General features: G+C 40.2%; 1 protein-coding gene across 4 annotated transcripts in view; it reads right to left on the bottom strand.

Annotated features, from left to right (window-relative positions):
• NR2E1 (nuclear receptor subfamily 2 group E member 1) overlaps positions 1–26,008 on the bottom strand; it is a 111,556-nt gene that overhangs the window by 22,649 nt on the left and 62,899 nt on the right. The window lies entirely within an intron of this gene.

The following is a 26,008-nucleotide window of genomic DNA, read 5'->3' as shown; positions in this document are numbered from 1 at the left end:
CTGAACTTGTCGAACAAGAGCTTGCCAGCTTCTCTTCCAGGCGTGGGCTTGGCCAAAGGTCAAGGGTCACATCTCCTGCTCTCCCGCCCTCCGCGCAGGCTCTGGGGTAGATGAACCGACACCAGCACTCCGCAATTCTACTCGTTCGCCCTCGGCCCCACGGTCCCACTTTCTCAAGACTCGGTGCCAACCCGGGCTTTGGATCAGAGCATGTATGTGCAAGTGAGTGCTTGCGTGTCCCCTGCCCCCTCCGAGGGTGCAGCAGCTCCTCAGGCCCGGAGGCTCTGGAGCTAGGGCTGTGCGCATCGGTCAGCGGCTGCAGCACGTGATCACAACTTTCCGCAGCGGCTTCTGCTTGGCCTGGGGCCCCCGCCCGCGCACGCCACGCACCAGAGCCTACATCCTCGCTAATATAGCGCGGCGACCAGGGCTCTAGGGTGGGGACATTCGGAAAAAGCAAGAAAGGGGGCGACCACCTCCCAAGTTATCCCTCCTCGGTTTTTCGAAGTGGGACGAGATGAGGGAGATATGGTACAAATCCATAAACCTGAGGGGTTTTTAAGGAGACAGGGCAATAATAAGTCAACACTTTGACAACCAAGTTGAGCAGACTTGAGCAGCTAGCCCTGCATGCGATGCAGTGCAAACTCGAACTACGCGCCTAGAAAAGGAAATGATTTCCCAGCGCCGTTTGAGAAACACAGTTACTATGCCAGGGTACAAATGGCATTGTGATTCCCTCCAGAAATACACTTGCCACCAAAACCACTACCATCATTATAACCATCACCAACAAAGCCATTTCCACCGCCATGGTGGGGGGGGGGGCGCTTAGTTAAGGCCCAGCACTTTAAGAGTTCAAGTAATTTACTTCAGGCAACGATGAAGGCTGGCTTGGAAGACTAGGCCCGGCCCAGTCTCCAGGGGAGAAGTTTAGGAGTCTGGCAAGGAGATGCGGAAGCCACTTTGCTGCGGGGGTGGGGGTGGGCTTAACAGGTAGGAGGACCATGGTTCTAGAGAGTCCAAACTATTGCATCCCCTACTCACCCTAATGATTCAGTCATAGGCACCAAAACTTGTGGAAAATACTCCCCAGGTTCCCCAAATTGTCTCAAAATCAAAATGGGAACGAATGTTCCCTTTTTCTCTTGCCACCAGTCTCAAATCAAGCAGTGTGTCAAGACGAATTCCACTGAATGGAAATACCACCCCCCAACACACACACACCATCCAACCCTGGCAAACAGCAACACACACACACACACACACACACACACACACACACACACACACACACGGCATGTTCGTCTGCACGCCCGGCTGTAATTATCCGCGCTTTGCATAAATCACAATGCAGTTCTGAAATCACCATGATGACTTTCTGGCATGATTGGTTCGGTGGCAATGGCAGCTACAAGATCCAGGGTAGGCAGGAGGGGCTAGGGCCCAGTACTCACCAGGTCCAGGAGGAGCCTGGCACCCTTGTCCATGAGCTTCTGCACACTGGAAGCTGCTGCAGGACACAGGGACCTCCTATCTAAGGTGTAGAAATGGAACTCTCAGGCGCAAAGAAGACTCTACAAGGCAAGGACTGTTACTTTTCATCTTCCTATCTATGGCCTTGAGCATGCCGCCTGATTCATAGTAGGTGGTGCATAAACGTTGGGTGAATGAAGGAAGACAGAAAGTAGCCTGCAGATTTCCCAAGAAGCCTCTGGAGGCACAGCAAGGCTAATTGCTCGAAGCCAGGAGGTGGGGGTTCAGGTTGATTCAACAAGTTGTGTAAACTTTCGAGTGACTAGACCTCTCTGTGTTCCAGATTATTATCTGCAAAGTGTCCTGTTCAACCTTAACTTTCAAATATTTTTTTTCCTGTGAGTCCATAAAGAAAAGTGATTGTTAAGGGGCAGATGCCATATATCTCAGAAATATTTTTTGAGATATACAGTAGAGACACACTATTGAATTCAAGGATGAGTTTATAAACTCATGGCTTGGAGAAGGGGGTGGTCACACTCCAGATGTTCTGAAGCCCTTCTGACCAGATCCAAACATGCCCCCTAACTTCTTTATCTTGAGAGTATGGAGGTCTCAGCAAAATCAAAGCAAAATAAACAAACAAACTAAAAAACAGGGAAGACATCTTATATCACAGGATGTTTACATTTTGGTCCAGGAAAGAAGAAATAAGAACTTGAGAAGGATAATGGAATCTAGGGGTCTCTCTGTCTATCTAGCAATCCTCCCCATTCATCAAATACTGAGCACCTACCATGTGCCAGAGATTAATGACATGATCCCTTTCTCAAGGAATCTACAGGGAGCACAGACTCATAAAAGGTGATAAGTGCTTTGGACTGGACTAAAACACAAGACATTCTGGAAAAATATACAAGGGACCCTAAACCAGTGTGAAGCAGGGTAGGCTGTTAGGGAATGCCCTTAGAAAGCCAGCCATGTGTTAGGGGAAATCTACTGCCTCTGAAAACTATCTCCTATAACAGCTCACTTTCCTGCTAACCCTCCTTCCCATCCATTTAAAAACAGAAGTAGAAAAACAGAAATAGATTCACAGACATGCAAAACAAACTTATGGTTACCAAAGGGGAAAGGGGGGGATATATTAGGAATTTGAGATTAATAGACACACTCTACTATATATAAAATAGATAATCAAGGACTTACTGTATAGCATAGGAAACTATATACAATATCTTATAACCACATATATGTATACATAATTCTGAATCACTTTACCATATACCCAAAACATTGTAAATCAACTATAATTTAAAATGTTTTAGAACAAAAAAAGGTCCTGTGAACTAGGTTACAGAGAGAGGCCAGGGTGCATGGTACCCTTTTAGTATCAGATTATCTGGGTCTGACCTCTAGATCCCCATTCACTTAGCTTTCCAAAAAATGGTGCAGTTTTCTTGGATAACTGCCCCCTCCATTTTTCTAAACTAAAACAGCCAAGGAGAGGAGTTCCCTGGTGGCTCAACAGGTTAAGGACCTGAGGTTGTCACTGCTTTGTCACCGGTTCCGTCGCTGGCCCTGGAATTTTGCATGCTACGAAGGCAGACAAAAACAAAAAACCAAAAAGAGCAAAGGAGAAAGAAAAAGCTTTCCCATCAGCAAGAAGCTGAAGTTGGTGTGGAACAGAGACTCCTCTCCCTAACCAGATCAAATCCCTCTCAGGGGCTATTCTACCTTTAGAGATTCATCCCTTTAAAATTCCCCTCACCTCATAGACAAGCAGAGTTGAGAAGTATTCAGAGTCAAAAAATGTCTGGCAAACCTACCAGTTAAGCCTGGCTGATATTTGATATTCAGTGTTCGAAAGACACTCTTTATTTATTTATTTATTTATTTATTTATTTATTTATTTATTTATTTATTTTAGAGCTACACTCGTGGCATTTGGCAGTTCCCAGGCTAGGGTTGAACTGGAGCTATAGCTGCCAGCCTACACCACAGCCACAGCAACGCAGGATCTGAGCCACGTGTGCGAACTACACTGCAGCTCATGACAATGCCAGAGTGAGGCCAGGGATCAAACCTGAAACCTCATTCGGAGTTGGATTCGTTTCTGCTGCACCACAACAGAAATGCCCCAAAAGACACTCTTGACACAAGAACACACAAAAGACACTCTTACACAAAGGACAAAGTTGATTTTCATCTGCTTCCAAATCATAATTCAATCTATACTTGCTCGTTGCTTCCCCAATGGATGGTGAGTGAGAAAGTGGGTCATCAAGCAGAGTGTCTAGCACAAAGTAGGTGCTCAGTGAGGACTGGCTAAGTGACAGAATCCAAGAAGCGGTCTTGCCAGGTTTGCTCCTGAGTCTGCTATGGCTCTCTCTACAAGTTGTTTGGCTCCTATCTAATTCTACTTAAAAATACTGAGAACAATCCAGAAAAGAGACCTAGGTGCTCTAGAATCCAAATGATACTGAGTTTTTCCTTGACACTTTCTAGAACTCTGTTAGCTAAGAGTTGTCTTTTACTCCCCACTAACAGCACCCCTGCATTAGTGGAAAAGCAACAGCAATAAAACAATGTTCTGTGTAATGCCCCCCACCCCTTTCCCCTAACAAATAAGTTCTGTTTTTGCATATATTCACCCACTCTTTCAGGGCCACGTCAGCAGAAGAAATTCAGGTCTACAGGTAGGCTGAGGATTAGAAGTTTCTATAGTCTCAGTATACTTTTATATTCATCTTGCCCCAAGAACAAAGAAATCTTTCTCCCATCTCTACATACAATATTTCCTACATACAATATTTTAGTTATTTATATCCTGCCTTGTTGTAGGAAGAATTTATCATGGTTCCCATGTCAGATTACTTTAATATAAGACCTGGGCTTCCTCGCTATTAAGATGACTCACCTGAGGTGTATATAAAACAAAAACAACCAGAGATGTTACCAGGAATAAAGGAAAAGGAAAACAGTGTCCCTCAGGAAGAGGTCAGCAGAGACAAAGCTACCTGTTTCTTATTTCCTAATGGCAAGGGTAAAAAGTTTGGAGGAGTCATAAGGGATACCCAGCTCTCGAACTAGATGGCGAGCTCCGTGAGGCAGACTGTCTGTCTGATTCATCTTCAGCTACCAGTCCCTAGCACTCTGGCACATAGCAGTGCTTGATAAATGTGGATGGAATATGTGGGTGACCCTGCCTGATGGCCCTCTCAAGGAAAACTGAAGCTTGAGGTGAAGGATTTGCCTTTGCTCTGCCCCAGCAATGGGGAGGATAGAGAGTAGGGACAGTCTTCTAGACCCCGGAACCTTGGGAAGCAAGGCAGGTAATTTTTGGCTTTCTGAAACAAACAAACAAACAAACAAAATGACTAGAGAAACAAGAAAGCAGACTACATCTAAGGAAAGACTGGCCACCATGACTTCTTCAACATTTTAATTTCCTGTGAACGATACAATCTGAAATGCCTTCCATTTAGTTGGCCCAGAATTACAGAGCACACAAGTCAGAAGGGACTCTGGAGATCAGTACTCATCTAATTTCATCATTTTACAGAAGAGGAAACTGATACCCTTAGAGGCAAAGCTTGTCCTAGGTCATTCATCTAGAGACAAAGGTCAACCCCAGAATCCAGATCCCTTGATGCTGAGTCTAATGCTCCTTGAAATATTAATCTCACTGCATTGAGATACCTTCCATTTCCCTGAAGAGCTTCTAGAAGCCGAATTAAGGAAGTTTCGCTCACAAGTAGTCAGAATTAAGAAAAGTGTTTTGTGCATCTTGAAGCAATAGTTCAGTATTTCTGGAACTTCAGACTCTTCCACTTCTCACAGGTTTTTCTTCAAATTCCCTCTCTGCCAGTACTTAAAATTTGCTGTGTCCAAATGGATAGAAAACATGTGAGGTCTCCTTCTGTTCTGTAGAGGGGATGATGTGGGAACTACTTAGAACAAGAGGAACTACTTAGAGATACTAATTGTAGATGCTGAGAAAAAGGTCAATGATTAGATTGAACAATTAATCACTGAATCTGATCAGTGTGGATTGCTAATCTGGGCCTTTTAGATTTTAAAAACATGTCTCTCTTTCCTTCACAGAAGGTTTAGAACCTGCTTTATCCATTATTACTATTTCAACACTAGTAGAAATAATTGTTGTGTAAAATGGGATAGCCCAGTTTAAATGTGGCTAACATATTTGAGAATAAACTATGATTCTTTATTCAGTCAATAAGTATATCAGGATGACATATGATCTCTGCCAATGCAGTGAAAAGAATCATATATTCTAGTATGCTTTGTTTCTAAATGATCTAGTTCACACAGTACTCTGTTGTCCTATTCTAGTAAGTAATTTCAGAATTCACATCACTGACAAAGATGCCGAGTGGCTATTTAGGGAAGTCTGATTCAAAAAAAAAAAAAAAACCTCCAAAACAAAACAAACCTCCTCCTCTCTTTTCCCTCCCCCAAACCCCACGTGTTTTGTGCAAGACGGAGTCAACCAGTGGGATTCACAGGAGGTCCCCAAGTCAAATGCTGCAGCTGCGTTTTAAAAAAGGGTTGGATAAACTACAGCCATTAATAACATCTGTATCTATGCAAGCTAAGATGATGATAGGGGTAATCAGATCTCATGCTTCAGGGCATAAGATGATTGCCTGCTGGGAGGAAGAGGATTTGGCCTTTCAGGTATAGCAGTGAACAACTCAGGAGGTAGGTTGCTGACATTTCTCCCACTCTTTAAAGTTTCAGGTGTAATTGACATGATTTTGGAATAGTTGGAACTGACCTGAAATCTAATGTTTCTTTCAGATCAGGGCATTGTATAATGAGATCTGAAATGCCTATATTCACCATATACAACACATATGTTTCTCTCTATAGATAAGATCAAATCTATACAAATATTTAGATGCTTTTTGAAGGCTGAGGTTCTTTGATATGTTTTGACCATCTTTTAATGCAAAGTAGATGCTTAATAAATGCTAAACAACAATGAAAACAGTGGAGGTAGTTCAACCTCAGTCCATAAATTTATGATTAGCTAACATAATGTATAATTATGCAAGTACTCATAAGAGCACATATTTGGATCCCCAAATATATGTATTTCCAGTTGCATTACCTAAATAAAGATTCAAGGTGCATATCTGGAGTATACAGGGAATGTATTCATTTTAATGTCCTGATCACTAACATAAAACTTAATATTTGTCTGGAAATCAGAAAGGAATATGCAAAGTAATCTTACCTTGTCTTTTGATGTCTTTAATATTGTCAAATCCTAGGAGGGGTACACTTTAGGACTGTTGTGCAATTTAATCACTTTTGAAAATACTGTGCAAATGTGAGAAGGGTTAAAGAGCTCTATTTATTTAGACATGTAAACTCATGACACAGGACTTACAGCATCAGACATTGGTCCACATTTCAGAGAGAGAAATCTTTTGAAGGAGTTGATTTCTAACAGAGTGGGTAGAATCCTTTTGGCATGAAAGACATTCTTGCTACTGGCTTCGTCACTCTTACTAAACGACTCACTTCTGTTCCACACAGAGAGACTGTTCTGAAGGATATGGTTGTTAAATGCAGTTTTAAAAATGAGGCACATAAACAGTTTTAAAGGTATGTATGATGGGGGGCATTTCTGCAGCTGTTTGGCTGCAGACAGGCATGGGAAATAGTCAGAAGCCCAAAGCATCATAGTTAATAACCATTATTCTGTTGTCTGGGATGTTTGTTTAAATACTATTGACACTGTGTCATCTTCTCTAAATTGTAGCTCTTAACCACTGAAATCTTGTTAAAGACCACCTAGGGTTTCCTCTGTATGATGCTGAAGTGTGTATTCACCTGATGGATAAACATAAAAACAGATTTTTTTTTGTTTCAATTTTTCTCTCCATGTGCAACTAGGAAATTTTCTGGCCTTAGGAAAGAGACTGTATGAGTACGGTAGAAATAGAAGCTGTGGAGTCCCAACCTTTGTATTTCTCTTCTAGTGATAGAAAATGAACAAACCCATCAAATGATTAATACAATTCAGTTCTGCTTAAAATTCACAGATCTGTTTGGTATGAGACTATATTTTCAAAGACTCATACTCGCCATTAAGTGTGAAGAAATCAGTAACTATTCTTTTCATCAACAGCACGTTGGTTTCCCCCCATTTAGATCTTGCTTATTAAGTGAGGTCATTTGGGGGAAGAGCGGCTCTGGTGGGTGGGAACAACAACAAAAAAAAATCTAACAGCCCCGACTCCCAAGTTGAGAGCTCCAGATCTCGGGCCATTCAGTACAAAGCGTTTTATATCTTGACTTATGAGGGGACAATAGCCGGCCTTACAAAGGCACCACCTGTGATTTAGCACAGTTGATATCTTTGTTAAGGTGGAGCCAGGGCAGAAGAGAAACAACACGTGCACAATCTGAAATTTGTTACCAAGACCCACCTTCAAGGCTATTTCACGTCCTCACCGAAGTCTTGCTAGGTTTTTCTGCTTACAATTTTTTTTTGTTTTGTTTTTTGTTTTTGTTTTTTTTTTAATTTAAAAGACAGTAAGAGGAGAGGAAAACGAACGTTGTCCACGCTAAATGACCCAAAGCGCTGGACTTACGGCTCGCAAGCGCCAAAGCTGTCCCATTTTACAGATGGGTAAATGGCGATCAAGTCTGCGAAGTGTCTGGCTCAGCAGGTACCGGGGCTCCCAGACGCCCCCAGAGAGGCTTCGAAGCCGCCCGGCCAGGGGCGCGAAGGACTGCGCGGCCGCGGGTGGGACATCGAGTCTCCGGCCCAACAAACCTTCAGGCCGGTGGCTTTTTGCTTCCTTCCCGAAGGTCGCTTCTGACAAATCTATCTATTTGGGGCAAATTGTCAGTGAGAAACTTCCGCTCGAACTGCCGTGGACAAAACCGGCTGTTTGAAAAGGGTAAATCCCGCGGCCCGGCGAGGCCGAACAATGGGCCGCTGGTGCTGCTGCGGCGGGGGCGGCCGGGCGGGCCGTACAAAGGGCGGATTAATTGGGGCCGCGGCTGAGCGATTCGCGCTAGCTCCACTCAGCCCGCACCGCGGGGCGCCCCATTGACTGGGTCCCGAGCCCCACTTTTCACAAACTCCAAACAAAAGTCAATTTCTTTTTTATAAGGCGGGGGAGGGCGCCGCGGCCAAGATTTTCTTCTTGCTTCACCCTTTCTGCAAGGCTTTGGGGGTGTGGCTCTTGGGGGTGCTGCTGGAAGGAGAGGGGCGTGGGGGAGCCCGAGAGTGGAAAGGGACCCGGGTGTAGCTGCCGCATCCATGTTCCCGCCTCTTCTACCACCTCCCTACCCACCTGCCAGGCAGGACCTAAGATCCCTGCTGGAGGCCCAGTAGCTTCAGAAAAAACGCGGATGGGGTGATGGATGGCAAGGACCCAGGTGAGGGGTGGGGGCACTCCGTTGTGGAGCAAGTACAAGCAGGTGATTTAGGAGCAAGGGAAAGAGAGGTCCCCTTGGTATTCTAGACCACAGGAGGTGTGACCATTCATCAGATATTTATTGAACAAGTACTCTGGTCCTGATAGGAGGGAGACAAAAGAGAGTTTGCCCTCAATTTACACACAAGTTGCTAAGACTGACTCCTATATCAATCAGCAGGTGGGGGAGATGTAGTGCCCCGCCTGCGGGCCCCAAAAGGAAGGCTTCACCTTCCCTCTGTAAAGTGAACTTGTTCATGTAACATATGGAAAAAGATATATAATTACTTTGTTCATAAAGGGTAGTGTGAGAAGTATCAGTAATTAAAAAAACCAAATTAATATTGACACTGCTCTGAAAAGGAGGTATGGGCAGACCAGGAGGAGTTCATCTCTTTTTTCTGTCCTTTCAAAATAGAAGAAAATTGCAGAGGGCTCTCTAACTGACACTGTTGTAAGCTAGGTTGGCAGTGGTTGCATACAAGACACCCCAGTCCTTGTGGTTAGCCCAAAGGCCACATTCTTCTTCCAGGACAGGCTCTTGAAGCGAATCAATAGGGAGGTGGGCCTAGCTGTAAGGGAAACCATTTGTTGGGTGGACAGCTTGAGCATGTGACAGCAGATGATATCCCAAGGTTTTTATTTTATGAGTGATGCTTCTGCTCTTGGATCTGTAAGCACTTGTGTGCTCAGAGGTTCACTAATTAAAGTGAACCTTCAATAGCGAGGCTTTAGTATTAGAGAACCTCCAAATGCATCAGGTCAGGAAGTGGCACAGAGAAAGGGGAACTCTGATGGCAGGTACTGAATCTGTGGCAGGCTCAATAAGGGGTAAGGAAGGTCTTCATGGACTGGCTGAACTTCCATATGCTGTGGGTGTGGCACTAAAAAGATTAAAAAAAAAAAAAAAAAGTTGCAACAGCAGATAGAACTGCTGGCAGAATCCAGCCTGGGCTCCTTTTCAACCCCAGTTTAAAACTGTAAATTTAAAATTAATCTTCTCTGGGCCAGATTGTGAACCCTTCTAGATTCTGTTGAATCAGAGGCTGTGAAAATCAAGGGCAAATATTTATCTAAAGATGTCAAAACTTTGAATTTCAATAATAACTTATCTGCTAATCTCTGGTAGAAATCTAGAACAGCTGTTACTCCATTGTGTATTTTTGAATTCCCAAAAGATAAATTTGGTAATTAACATTTTCCCCCCACCAATTCCAAGTGTGCATTATTTTAGTTTATTGATGCCTTTGCAAGTACAAATCAATGACAGGATCTTTTGCTTATTATAGAAGTTATTAAAACCTACTAAAATATATACTATTTGACCTTTATTGGCAAGTATGACCATGCTTAGTGTCCATATCAGCAAAAGTTGAGTGAGAGTATAAAGACTGAGATATTGCATTGCTAGGAAGAAAAAAGAAAATATACGTCAGAGTGATAAAACTTCTGCATTGAAGGAATCATTTAATAGCAATGTGTAGGTTTAGACAGAATTGATGATATGCTCTATTAATACAAAACTTACTAACAAAGCTTCTAACAACACCCACCACAACTGCTTATCATTTCTATTTTATAGATGAAGGTCTTCTGAAAGGGGGATACTAGGTGATTTTGATAAGGTCCATCCACAAAAGGGGTGACATACTGGCATCAGGCCTTCCCACCACTCACTCTAGTTAGCTTTCAAGCCCTTGAATTACTGTCTTGAATTATTTTGGAGTCATTTGATGTGAACATTATTAGAGGAAAGAAGTTCCTAGAGATCTGATTATACTTAAACTCCATTTTCTTCCATTTGCTGGCTGAGCAAACACTGCTGGAAAGGGAGGATGATGATCTTGGTACCCTCAGGCTTAGGCTGCAAGCAAAGTACAGAAATCTGACTTTTGATAATGGCAGAGCAGGGACAAGTAAGCTCCAGATCTAGAATATGGTAGTCATAAGCCAAAAAGAAGGAGCACTTGATCCAGGGATGGACTATATTTAGATCATGGATACTATTTTGCTTTGTTTTGTTTTTTAGGGTTGCATCTACAGCATATGGAGGTTCCCAGGCTAGGGGTTGAAACAGAGTTGCAGCTGCCGGCCTACACCACAGCCACAGCCATGAGGGATCCAAGCTGAATCTGTGACCTACACTACAGCTCACGGCAACGCCAGATCCTTAACCCACTGAGTGAGGTTACGGATCAAACCTGCATCCTCATGGATACTAACTGGGTTCATAACCACTGAGCTGCAATGGGAACTCCCTCACTTTTCTTCTGATGTCTTTTGTCATACGTATACAGGTTAGGACTTTAAATGCAATACTGAATCACAGTGGTAATGGCAGTAACTTTGCATTTTCTCTGATACTAAAAGGAAGTACATGATTGTGGGTGCATATGAGCGCAGATGGTGTGTCTTGGTGAATTAGGTAGAAACCCTTTTCATTTCAAGTAATGCTTTGGCCATAGTCTATATTCTCTGATATTAATTCGCCACACTTACTTTTCTTCTGTTAATATTTGGTTTTCCGTCCTTTGACTTTCAAGCTTTCTATGAACTTATGCTTCAAGAATCTCTGGTAATCCAGTTTATAATAGCTTCTTAAAAAATTCATTCTGATAATCTTTATCATTTTAATTGAATCTTTAGAACTTTTTTTTTTTTCTTTTTTCTTTTCAGGGCCACAGGTGTGGCCAGTGGGAGTTCCCAGGCTAGGGGTAGAATTGGAGCTGCAGCTGCTGGCCTATGCCACAGCCATAGCCACAGCAACACACTGGATCCTTAACCCACTGAGCAGGGCTAGGAATTGAACCCACATCCTCATGGATACCCGTTGGTTTCATTACCGCTGAGCCACAAGGAGAACTCCCAAGTACATTTTATATTATTATAAAAACTTACATGTGTAATTGGATTTATTATTACTTTTTGGTGTCATATGTATATATTATATATGATATAAGATAAATGAAATGATATATCATTTGTCTTTTTATATATGATATATATTTGTCTTTTTAGGGCCGCAACCATGGCATATGGAGATTCCCAGGCTAGGGGTTGAATTGGAACTGTAGGCGCTTGCCTATGCCATAGCCACAGCAACGAGGGATCCGAGCTGCATCTTCGACCTATACCACAGCTCACGGCAACACCAAATCCTTAACCCATTTGAACAAGGCCAGGGATCAAACCTGCATCCTCACAGATGCTAGTCAGATTTGACTTCACTGAGCCACAAGGGGAGCTACTGGTGCTTTACATTTCTATTTTTCGCTCCTTTCTCATTGATTGAGAATTTTTTATTTGGAAGTTATATTCTTTGTATGTCTTTCTTTTTTTTTTTTTTTTTGGCCATGGCTGTGGCATGTGGAAGTTCCTGGGCCAGGGGTTGAACTCACGCCACAGGGGCGACCCAAGCTGCTGCAGTGACAACACCGGATCCTTAACCCGCTGCATCATGAGAGAACTCCTGTGTGTCTATTCTTTTAGTGGTTGCCTAGCTGTCTTAATATTTTCACTTAACAAAGTTAATCAATATCTTTCCTCCTCCTAAACAATATGAGGACTTTCTAAATCTTTTCATCTTATCCTTTTCTAGTTCTGGAATTCAGTTCTAGTTTAATCCATTTCCCCCCACGTATTAGATATTATTAATACAATCAAATTTATTTAGATTTACCCACACGTTTACCTGTATCTTTGCTAATTATTTCCTTCTTTCTGAAGTACATCTTTTATACTTTTCTTTGGTGAGGGTCTGCCAAGTGTTAATCTCTCAATTTTTGGTTGACTGAAAATATATTTTACATCATTCTGTAAGATACTTCACTGGGAATATAATCCTTGATTCACAGTTATTTGCTCTCAGCACACGGATGATATGATTCTACTATCTGTATGTGTGCTGCTGCTGCTGTTTTTTGTTGAAATGTCAGTATTAGGTCTAAGGCTGAACATTTATGGGTGCTCTGTCTTTCCTCTCTGTCTACTTTTCAAGTTTCCTTCCTCTTTAGAGTTCTACATTTTTACAGTCATGATTCTTCATGTGGATTTCTTTTATTTATCATGCTTGGGATGTGCTTGGCACTGTTGTCTTTAACGATATTGGAAAATTCTCATCTATTAGATAATTTTTATCTCTTTGGAAAATGCCTTCTCCCTACTCTATTACCTCTGATTAGGAGTTATAAAACTCTTAACATTTTCTTTTATAATTTTTGTCTCTTTGTTTCTAGACTGTATTCTGGAAAGTGTCTTTAAATCTATTTTCCAGTTCACTGATTCTCTTTTTCGCTGGGTCTAAACAGCTGGTTAAGCTCCTTCCCTCCAGTTAAAACATTAATTATTTTATTTTTTATTTCCTGAAGTAGTGTTTCATTCCATATCACATCTGCTTGGCTGTTCCTTACAGTCCCTTGTTCTTGCTAGTATTTTTAAGCTCCTCTTTTATTTCAGGAGCATATAAAATTTGTGTTATGTCAATATATTTGATGTTTTTGCAGGACTGATTTTGGTGTCTGCTGCTTGCTTCTTCTGGTCTTCACCTCATGGTATCATGTTTCTTCCCAAGTTTTATGACTTTACCTTTTTCTGAGCTTTTCATTTGTCTTGGCATTTCATCTCTGGAGATTTTTAGAGGCCAAAGTTGAGGATGAATTTGTGTAGGAAAATATCTATTTGCTCCTTCTAGTTTATTTATTTATTTATTTATTTTTTTTGTTGTTGTTGTTGCTATTTCTTGGGCCACTCCCGCTGCATATGGAGGTTCCCAGGCTAGGGGTCGAATCGGAGCTGTAGCCACCGGCCTACGCCAGAGCCACAGCAACGCTGGATCCGAGCTGCGTCTGCGACCTACACCACAGCTCACGGCAACGCCGGATCGTTAACCCACTGAGCAAGGGCAGGGATCGAACCCGCAACCTCATGGTTCCTAGTCGGATTTGTTAACCACTGCGCCATGACGGGAACTCCTGCTCCTTCTAGTTTAATTACTCAGTAGTACTATCAACTTGGGATCCTTTCATATTGAAATATTCTATTTTAGGGTTTAAAAAATTTTGGGAGGGGTACATAGGTGGTATAAATTTAGATAAGAGAGATTTCTTGTGTTGGACCTAGCTGTGCTTCCAAATTCTTAAGGAAATTTTTTCTTTCTTTCTATCCTCCCAGCATCAACATTAAGATAAGCAATGTCCTTGCAATGGCACCCCTCTTGGGACAGGATTTATTTTTTATTTTTAAAAATTTTTATTTAGATTTTTAAAAAATTTTATTTTTGGCCACACCCACAGTCTGTGGAAGTTCCCAGGCCAGGAAATGAACTTGCACCACAGCAATAATAGAGCCACAGCAGTGACAATGCTGTATCCTGAACCCACCAAGACACTAGGGAGCTCCCTCAGGGTTTATTTTTTTTTTAATTTTTATTTTTTGGTCTTTTTTTTTGCCTTTTCTAGGGCTGCTCCTGTGGCATATGGAGGTTCCCAGGCTAGGGGTTGAATCGGAGCTGTAGCCACCAGCCTATGCTAGAGCCACAGCAATGAGGGATCCAAGCCACGTCTGCAACCTACACCACAGCTCATGGCAATACTGGATCCTTAACCCACTGAGCAAAGCCAGGGATCAAACCCAAAACCTCGTGGTTCCTAGTCGGATTCGTTAACCACTGAATCATGACGGGAACTCCCTCAAGGTTTATTTTTTAAATTTAACTTTACACTGAGGATGTAGCACTTTGTGTTTTCCCACTTTATGAAAGGATTCTTCCAGCAAGTTTCCTATCTTGGGCAATCCCTGAGCATCACCTAAGAGCTGAGATTCAGTGTTTCTAGAGTTTGACAGAAACTTTCAAGGTAGAAGATAGCTTTGGAACTTGCTTACCTACCAGAGATCTTCCTTTCATTTACTTTTTGGGGTCTGAAAGATCCTTCTCTCTCTCTCTTTTTTTTTTTTTTTTTTTTTTTTGTCTTTTTGCCTTTTCTAGGGATGCTCCTGCAGCATATGGAGGTTCCCAGGCTAGGGGTCAAATTGGATCTACAGCTGCCAGCCTACGCCACAGCCATAGCAACGCGGGATCCGAGCCTCATCTGTGACCTATACCACACCTCACGGTAATGCTGGATCCTTAACCCACTGAGCAAGGCCAGGGATTGAACCCGAAACCTCATGGTTCCTAGTCGGATTCGGTAACCACTGAGCCACGACAGGAACTCCAGATCTTTCTCTTTTATGCAAACTCAGTGATGCATTTAAAAGGACATTTAAAAATATTTTATCAAAATCAACTATAATGGAAAAAATAAAAATCATATAAACTTAAAAAAGAGCCAGTAAAAAATTAAAATATTTTATCAAGCATCTTAGTTACCTTAGTTGAAACTGCCATTCAGAGTATCTGTATCAGTCAAGGTTCTCCAAAGAAAGATATCATATTACAGCATAAATTATGTGTGTACCTATATCTATAGAGAGATTCTAAGAAACTGGCCCAAGAGATGATACGGGATGACAAGTCCAAAATCTACAGAGGAGGCTTCTAGGCTGGAAATTCCAGTGAGAGTTGATGTGACAGATTTGAGTCCAAAGGCAGGACTGGGTACAGAATTCCTTCATTTCAGGGGATCTCAGTCTTTTCTCATAAGGCCTTAAACTTAGTGAATGAGGCACACCCACATCGTGGAGGGTAATCTGCTTCACTCAAAATCTACTTTAAGCATAAATAAGAAATACCTTCATAGCAATACCTAGTGTCTGACCAAACACTGGGCACCACAGCCTAGCCAAGTTGCCACATAAAACTAACCACTGTAGCATCTAATTCACTAAAGTGCTAGAAAAAGAAGCCAGACTTATAATTTCTGGTGATGAAATGATAATATAAGCACAGAGTTCAATAATGTCATTCTTGGAGGCTTCACTGAAATTAGGTCTAAGGAAACACTGAGCATCCTCTAAGGAGGCTGACAGACTGTTCTGTTTTCATAGTCTAGCGCCTACTAAGAGCATTTAGAGCTTACTCTAAGTACTATAGTTGTGGCAAGTCTGCTCTTCCATATAAAATTATAGGAGAAGGAAGATACACTTCATTGCCTTAAGTTCTAGGCCATAATGACGCAACCTATCCTGGAAAGCCGTATTATTTACTCAGACTTGCCAAAATTCAGTACGTGTCTTAAACTAAAAATATAAAGTGAGCTGGCCCAAGGAGAATAACTACTACATTGCCGGAGGATCAGAATAATGGTCATACCCATTTTTATGTATGTGTGTATGTATTGCTTTTAAGGGTTGCACCCATGGCATATGGAAGTTCCCAGGCTAGGGGTCAAACCAGAGCTGCAGCTGCCAGCCTACACCACAGCCACAATACCACCAGATCCAAGTGGCGTCTTCGACCACACCACAGCTCATGGCAACACCAGATCCTTAACCCACTGAGCCAGGCCGGGGAGCCATCTTGCATCCTCATGGCTACTAGTTACCGCGGAGCCATGACAGGAAATTCCAGGTCATACCCATTTTAAGACTCTAAAGGGTGTTTTCAGGTGATTAAAAACATTCTTTTTCAAAAAGATATTCATGGAGTTCCTGTCGTGGTGCAGCTGAAATGAATCTAACTAAGAACCATGGGGTTGCAGGTTCGATCCCTGGCCTCACTCAGTGGGTTAAGGATTAGTGTTGCCGTGAGCTGTGGTGTAGGCTGCAGACACGGCTCAGATCCCGAGTTGCTGTGGCCCTGGCATAGGCTGGCAACAGCTCCAATTAGACCCCTAGCCTGAGAACCTCCATATGCCATAGGTGTGGCCCTAAAAAACAAAAAACAAACAAACAAACAAAAAAAGGATATTCATGATTTCTTAGAAGTTTAGAAACAGACGACAATAGAAATGCAAAAATACACAAATTACCTAGCTATCCATATACAGAATGTTGATTTTCTTCACAATGAATAGCAGTAGGCTCACTTGTGCTTTTCAGGTTTGGAAAAGCTTTTTTGTTCTATTTGAGGATTTAGGGGAATGCCTCTAGGGGAAGAAGGTGTGGGAGAGTAGTGTCGGCACTAAGTGGGAAAGGAGGCAAGAGAATCCTGTACACTCCATGTTCCCCTTACTTGATTTTTCTTTCTTTTTTCCCCTCCCTGTCACTAAAAACCAAGCCATGCTTCAGCATGAAGCATTATTGTTTAAAACAGAACAGTGAAAGTCTAAACAAGGGATTTCAAAATATATGCATAGTCAAGAGATTGGAAGAAAATATGAACAGCAGTTATTTGGATGGTGGAATTATCAATTATTTTCTTCTTCATATTCTTCTGCATAAACACAAATAACTTTATACTCAGAACATAAATTATCTTTAAATTCCTTGTACAGAGCAAGAACCTAAAATATCTTGAGGAATTTTTAATTTAAATACAAATGAGTTTTCCTTATGCATAGTATGTAAGACTAAGCTTTTATACTGTATAAAACTGTATTCAAATAAGACATTCCAGTGTCAAAAAACTTGTTTTCATGCTAGGAAAATTAACACTAACCAAAGAGCTATACATTAAGATCATTTGATACATTCATGTGGAAAATATCGTTTTAGATTAATTGCTCCAGAATTTATCAGTTTTTTATTAGATTTTCAAAAATCTGCTTTGCTAAAACTATTTTTCTAGCTTCTAATTTAAGCTTGCATTTTGTTTGTGAAATATATAGCTTAAAATGCTGCAATCTCTAACATTTGTTACCTCTTTCAAATCCCTATAGTTTACATACAGGTTAATTATAGTTAGAGCTCTCAGAATTCCAAATCAGAAGGCAAGTTCATTTGTAAAAGCTGTGATTCTCTGAACTGTATAACCATGGGAAGGTCAGAAAGATCAGTTTAGGAAGAGGCTCAAAGTAGTTCCTTCTGAGGAGTAATCACATATAACAGGAAAGGTATAAATCTGTTAACACAGATACATTCAGAAGTTTCTTGGCAGAGGGTAAGTACTGACTAGGCTAAAGATAAATTAGTATTAGTGGTAAGACCTCCTAGGACTTGACTGGATTTTCTTGAAAAGAAAAAAGAATACTGGAAAGTTAGGTAATAAAAAAAAGGTTCTACACTGGCATTCCATTGTTCTCCTCTAGAGGGTTATAAGGATGGTGCTCAGTGACCTCTCTGAAATGTCACAAAGAGCAATGGCATCTGGATTAGGAGTGAAATTAACATGCAGAAGAGACTTCAAAGGCCCCTTACCCAGATCCAGAAGAGTCTTTAATGTATATGTATACATAAATTTCGTGGATACTGAATTCAGTTACACAAAATATCTATAGATAAATATATGGGCTCCTTGTTTGGTGGATGGATAGATGAAGGGATTCTGGACCACTTGTAGTCCTTAACATTAAACCTTTCATTTAGCAAAGCAAATTCACAATCAAGACCTTAGAATTTCAGAATCAAGTCTTTGTCAGATTAGTGGGAAACATCAAATATACTACTAAAGGTTGATGTGATAAAAGAAAAGGGAAAGAGAGTTGAGAAGAATAAAATGGAGGTGCAAAATAGGAAGAGAAAAGAGAAAGGAAGACAGGAGTCATAAAGAGTAAAGGGGGAACTGAATGAGGGGATTAAATGAGGGGAATGAGAAATAATCCATCTCCACAGGGCCCCTCTCTCCATGGACTTTGAAAATAGAAAAAAACCCATCCATTAATAAGATGTAACCTTTCAGCAGAGATAACATCCAACTTAGTTGTTAGGAAGTTTCTTCACACTGGGAGGAAATCTTCCCCCTTGTGGGTGGGTCTTACTGGTAATGAGAACAAAGGAAAAGGAACTGATACTAGGAATGGTGTGCAGCGGTGAGGCTGCCATTCATTATTTATGGTGCAGTTTGGTGATAGCTAACTCTAGTAATGCCTGGTATCAGAAGAATCTTATATCTTTGCTACTATCTGTTCTATTTTTGTGAGGTGAGTGAGGGACAGTTAGGGGTTGGTGTAAATACATTGAGTCTAACAGAGATTTTCTAATCTCTTCAGTTAATCACTTACTTGCTCATCTCTTCCCTACTTCTCCTTGGCCACTGTATTTTTCTCACAAGAGCAAACAGTAATATTAATGAAGCATATTAATCTAATGGAAACTTGGAACATACAGATGTTCAAAATCGGATTGAAACCTGGAAAAATACACTTAAAAATCATGCACTTTCCATTTTCCCTACGCTTATCCTTTCTCATAATATTTGATGTCATAGCTAGGGAAATGCTTTGCTGCTTGTCTGTTCTTTGTTCATGTGTATATGATGAAGGAGGGGCCTCGTGTGTTGTAGCGGAAGAAAAAAACAGTACTTTGTCCTGGACTTTCGAAGTCCCATAACAGGTTATGTGATGCTAGACAAATCGCTTACCTAAGCTTTTCTCTGTGTGAGATGGGAGGACCAAAGTTTGGCTTCCAGCTGACCCCTACCTACCACCAAACAACTGTTGAATCAATTTGTATCCTATCAGCATATGTTAAACTTCACACAAAGTGAAAAATATTGCACTTAAATGCAGTGCATATTATAAACTGATTAAGTAGATGGGTAGAGGATGAGGGAGGCCATTTAAAAACTTGTAACAGAGGCTGAAAGCTGACCTAAAGTTAACTTGAGGCCTTTGGCATTTTAAGGCAATCCCTCCTTCTTCAATTTTATACTAAGAATATATATTTAAAAAATAATCACTCAAGAATTGCTCATGCCATCTGCTAAGAAATTTTCTGTCTTGAGATAAGTGGACATAAGGTCCCCAAATACATAAATAATAATAATACTAATAACAGTAACAAAACAAAATAGCAATGACTACCTCTTGTTGACTCTTATTATATCTCAGGAACTTCACAAAGTTTAAATGAGCTCCCTTATCTTGTTTGATCCTCACATTCATCCTATAAGGTAGTTACTACTTTAGCCTCATTTTATCGATACGTAAACAGGCCTATCTTAGTAACTAAGTCCAGAATTGTTCATAAGAAAATGCACCAAAATCCATTCACTCATATATTCTGTAATGTGTGTGGTTCAGCTGGATGTGCTGGTGCACATAAGTGGAGACATTGCTTTTATGAAGTTTATGGTCTTCTGGAGGATAGAATCTTCACTGATTTTTTTGCTCAAATGACTGCAAAAATTCAGCTCTCATTATATAAAAATAGTCTTTCTTTTAACAAATTGATCAAATGTATTTCTGAAAGTTGGCTCTTAGTTGTATGATAACTCTGGGATCTTTTAAAAAATTATAACTATAGGAGACATTTGTTTTTTGAATTTTTAATAATAGCATTATTGAGATATAGTTGACATACCATAAAGTTCACACTTTTAAAGTGTTCAATCCAGTAGTTTTTAGTATATTCACAGAGTTGTGGATTCATCTCTCAGGGATTCCCTTGTGGCTCAGAAGGTTAAGAATCGCTGTTGTCACTGCAGTTGCTTGGGTCACTGTGACGGTGTGGGTTCAATCCCTGGCCTGGGACCTTTGACAAGCCATGGGCTCAGCAAACAAACAAACAAACAAACAAAAAACATTCTCAAACTCTACAGTTTTTATCACCCGCCTGCAAAGAAACTCCATTTACATTAGCAGTGACTTCCCATTTCCCAGTCCCACGAGCCCCTAGAAATTACTAATTTACTTTCTTTCTCTATGGATTTGCCTATTCTGGACATTCCATATAAGCAAAATCATACACTATAGTCTTATGTCTGGCTTCTTTCACTTAGCATAATGTTTTCAAGATTCACCTTGTAGCTTGCATCAGTACTTCATTTCTTTCTATTGCCAAATAATATTCTATTGTATGACTATGCCACATTTTATTTATCTATTCGTCAGCTGATAGATTTTTTGTGTAGTTTCTCCATCTTGGTTATCATGAATAATGCTGTTATGAACACTCCTGTGTAAGTTTCTTTTTTAATGTTATGTTTTCACTTTTCTTGAATATTTATCTAGAAGAAGAACTGCTGGGTTCTATGTTAACTTTATGTTTAACTTTTTTTTAAATTAAAAATCCACCTTTATTTTTTAAATTACTCAATGAATATATTACATTTGTAGTTGTACAATGATCATCAAAATCCAATTTTATAGGATTTCCATCCCACAACCCCAGCGCATCTCCCCACCCCTGCAAACTGTCTCCTTTGGAGACCATAAGTTTTCAAAGTCTGTGAGTCAATATCTGTTCTGCAAAGACGTTCAGTCTGTCCTTTTTTCAGATTCCACATGTCAGTGAAAGCATTTGATGTTGGTGTCTCATTGTATGGCTGGTTTCACTTAGCATGATAATTTCTAGGTCCATCCATGTTGCTAAAAATGCCAGTATTTCATTCTTTTTAATGGCTGAGTAATATTCCATTGTAGATATGTACCACATCTTCTTGATCCACTCCTCTGTCGATGGACATTTAGGTTGTTTCCATGTTTTGGCCATTGTAAATAGTGCTGCAATGAACAACGGAGTACGTGTGTCTTTGCAAGTCACGGTTTTCCCTGGATAGATGCCCGGGAGTGGGATTGCAGGATGAAATGGTAGTTCTATGTTTAGTTTTCTGAGGAGTCTCCATACTGTTTTCCACAGTGGTGGCACCAATTTACAATCCCACTAACAGTGTACTAGGGTTCCTTTTTCTCCACACCCTCTCTCACACTTATTGTTTGTAGACTTTTGGATGATGGCCATTCTGGCTGGTGTAAGGTGGTACCTCATAGTGGTTTTGATGTGTATCTCTCTAATAATGAGTGATGTTGAACATCTTTGCATGTGTTTTTTGGCCATCTGTATGTCTTCTTTGGAGAACTGTCTGTTTAGATCTTCTGCCCATTTTTTGGATGGGGTTGTTTGTTTTTTTTGGTATTGAGTGGTAGGCGGTATTTATAAATTTTGGAGATGAATCTCTTGTCAGTCAATTCATTTGCAGATTTTCTCCCATTCGGTGGGTTGTCTTTTAATTTTGTTTAGGGTTTCCCTTCCTGTGCAAAAACTCTTATATTTAAGTCCCATTTGTTTATTTTTGTTTTTACCATCATTACTCTTAAGAGGTGGATCTGAGAAGATGCTGCTCTCGTATATGTTGGCGAATGTTTGGCCTATGTTTTACTCCAAGAGATTGATACTGTCTGGTCTTATATCTAGGTCTTTAATCCATTTTGAGTTTATTTTTGTGTAGGGAGTTAGGGAGTGTTCTAATTTCATTCTTTTACATGTGGCTGTCCAGTTTTCCCAGCACCACTTATTGAATGGGGAGGGTTTGTCTTTTCTCCATTATAGATTCTTGCCTCCTTTGTCATAGATTAGTGGGCTGTAGGTGCGTGGGTTTAATTCTGGGCTTTCTGTCCTGTTCCACTGATCTATGTTTCTGTCTTTGTGCCAGTACCATACGGTTTTGACGGTTGTTGCTTTGTGGTGTAGTCTGAAGTCAGGGAGCCTGATTCCTCCAGCTCCATTTTTCTTTTTCAGGATATCTTTGGCTAGTCTGGGTGTTTTGGTGCTTCCAAACAAACTTTAACATGTTTTGTTCGAGTTCTGTGAAAAATGTCCTTGGTAATTCGATAGAGATTGCATTGAATTTGTAGATTATCTTGGGTAGTGTAGTCATTTTGATAATATTAACTCTTCCAATCCAAGAGTGTGGTATGTCTTTCCATCTATTTGTGTCATCTTTGATTTCTTTCATCAGTGGCTTGTAGTTTTCAGAGTACAGGTCTTTTGCCTCTTTAGGTAGGTTTACTGCTAGGTATGTTATTCTTTTGGATGCAATGGTAAGTGGGATTGCTTCCCTAATTTCTCTTTCTGATCTTTCATTGTTAGTGTATAGAAATGCCATCGATTTCTGTGTATTAATTTTGTATCCTGCAACTTTGCCAAATTCATGGATGAGCTCTAACAGTTTTCTGGTAGAGTCTTTAGGATTCTCTAGGTATAGTATCATGTCATCTGCAAATAGTGATAGTTTCACTTCTTCCTTTCCAATTTGGATTCCTTTTATCTCTTTTTCTTCTCTGATTGCTATGGCTAGGACTTCCAAAACTATGTTGAAGAGTAGTGGTGAGAGTGGACATCCTTGTCTTGTTCCTGATCTCGGCAGGCATTCTTTCAGCTTTTCACCATTGAGAATGATGTTAGCTGTAGGTTTGTTACATATGGCCTTTATTATGTTGAGGTAGGTTCCCACTATGCTCACTTTCTGAAGGGTTTTTATCAGAAATGGGTGTTGGATTTTGTCAAAGGCTTTTTCCTCGTCTATTGAGAGGATCATATGGTTTTTATTCTTCAGTTTGTTAATGTGGTGTATCACACTGATGGATTTGCAGATATTGAAGAATCCTTGCATCCCTGGGATAAATCCCACTTGATCATGATGTACAATCCTTTTAAAACCTCTATGTTTAACTTTTGAAAAGAACTGCCAAACTGTTTTCCAAGCAGCTGCACCATTTAATATTTTCATCAACAATGTACACTATTGCCAGTACTTGGTATGGTCCATTTTTTGATTATAGTCATTCTACTGGGTATGAAGTGATATCTCACTGTGGTGTTCATCTGCATTTTCCTAACGGCTAAAGATGCTGAGGAGGCATTCATTTTTATGATTTAAAACATTTCTTTTGGGGTTTTAGGGCCGCACCATAAAAAGGTGGTGGTTCCCAGGCTAGGGGTTGAATTGGAGCTGAAGCTGCCACCCTACAACTCAGCCATGGCAAGGCGGGATCCGAGCCGCGTCTGTGACCTACACCACAGCTCATGGAAATGCCAGATCCTTAATCCACTGTGAGGCCAGGGATCAAAACTGCACCCTCATGGATGCTAGTCAGATTCATTTCCATTGAGCCACGATGGGAATTCTTTATTTAAAACTATTTGACTAGAGAAGTACAGCATAACTACTTGAAGAGTTTTACAGGATAGCACCTGAGCTTCACACCAATTAAAGTGGTGAAAATATTACCAGGGTGGTCTATTGATATTTTGGAATGTAATAGAAAACCACTTCAAAATGGTTCTTTAAGCCATAAGGAAAACTATCATTTCATATAACAAGAAGTACAAGGTCAGGGGATTACAGAGTTGTTTGCTCAGAGTTGTAACTATCATGGAGAACAACTCCCTTTTTTCTATTGTGTTATCCTAGCTTGCCCATTTTGTTTGTATGCTTTGTAGTAGCAGGATGGCTGCCAGACTCTTGGGCAATCCATCTGGACCTGAAAATGTCTAATGGAAGAGAAATCTTTCTCAGAAACTTCTGTCATTTCTTCTATCTCATTGGCCTAGAACTATATCACATGATCAAATCTAATCACAGGCAAAAGAAATGGGAATTTCATCTATACAGTTTAGTGGAATCGAGATTTACTACCTTCTTAGATGGGAACTAATTGGGAGTTTGCTAACAGGGAAGAAGGGAGAAATGGATGTTGGACAGGCAACTATAACAATGTCTCTGTTATGCAGCTGTAGGCAAAAACATTATGATGATGAAAAATATTAGGTTGAATCTTGAAATTGTTGCTATTGGACCACTGACACACACTGATTTCATATGGTTCAGCCTAATAATTTCCAATGCCATTTTGACAGACTGGGCTGAAAAGTGGGGAGAGGATAACACTGGCTCCAGATTTTAGTACAATCACTTAAAATAGCTTATAGAGTATGAATCACTCAAATTGATTGATACAAGTAAATCAGACTCTTGTGAGCAAGAAGAATTTGTATAATACAGATTTTATTTGATTTCTTTATCTCTTTCTTGGCACATCTCAAATGTTAGGAAATATTTCCATAATTCTGAGGCCCAAAGCATTTGTCCTGATGCACGTGCTGATGAAGCCTGTGAATGTTTTATTTATACAGATTTAACAGTTTGTTGAATTTTAATTTTGAACAATTAAATCACAGAATACATTATTCTGTTTTCATTAAGAAACATTTAAAGATTTCAAAGAGGGAGTGACTGTGTACCTTCCATTTTGGGGGTCTTTTAATCTAGGCAGACTTTAAGAAGTCTAAAATAAGCCATTTAGCATATGGAAGTGAATAGGATGCTTTTATAATTTAGCTACCCTTGAACTGTACAAAGCTATGCACAGAACAGATTAGAAAATGGCAACCTTTTTAATTTTTACATTTATGTATTTATTTTCTGAATGGGTAATATATCCACAGAGTACAATTTCAAAAGATAAAAAAATTGTAGTGAAATCTCCCTCCCACAGCTGTTGGTCAGCCACTCAGGTCTCTTCTCCTAAGATAACAACTACTAGAAGAAAATGTTTATGAATATTCAAACCATGCCTTTCCCTACAATTGGTAGCATTGTTTTGCTCCATTTGGTTGTTGCTACTTTTGTTGTTCTTGTTGTTTTTACCTAATAGGCTGTTTTGAAGACCATTCCAAATTGACATATAATGAGCATCCTCATGTATTTTTTATGGTTGCCTAATATTCCACTGTATGTACCATATTTATTTAACTGGTTCCCTGTTAAAGGACTTTTAGGTAGCTTTTAATCTATTATAAACAGTGATACAAAGAATAACTTTATACATATGTCATTTTGTACTTGTGCAAGTACAAAGTATATTTCTAGGGAAACTTCCTAAAGAGGAATTGCTGCCTCAAAGAATGTATGATTTTGTAATCTTCATAAATAATGCCAACTTGCTCTCTATTCCAGAGGTTGTATCAATTTACACTTCTACAGCAATGCATGAGAGCACTTATCTTCCCACAAGAAGCAGCTTTCCACAAAAGAGATGTCATAAAGTTGCCCTCTGCACCTTCAATCTGGGTGTATGGGCAGTATCTCAAAAGGATCTTGCTTCCATTTTTAATAAAACAGAAAAAAAACCTCATGGTATTAAAGGAACAACAACAAAAAAGAATACAAATATGAACTGTGTAAAAAATTGAGGCTGCAAAGAAGAATGGAAAGACATGAATGAAATACTGACAGAATTTAAAGTCTTTACATTTTTCTACAATTAGCTCTGGTTCTGTTTGCAATTAGAAACCAGTACTAAAGTCACATT

Source organism: Sus scrofa, chromosome 1 (assembly GCF_054392235.1).
Source record: "Sus scrofa isolate SSC_HxYL_T2T_F1_AM1 chromosome 1, Sscrofa_HxYL_maternal_Yorkshire_Landrace_v2.0, whole genome shotgun sequence".
Taxonomy (NCBI): Eukaryota; Metazoa; Chordata; class Mammalia; order Artiodactyla; family Suidae; genus Sus; species Sus scrofa.
This window is presented reverse-complemented; position numbering and strand designations above follow the sequence as displayed.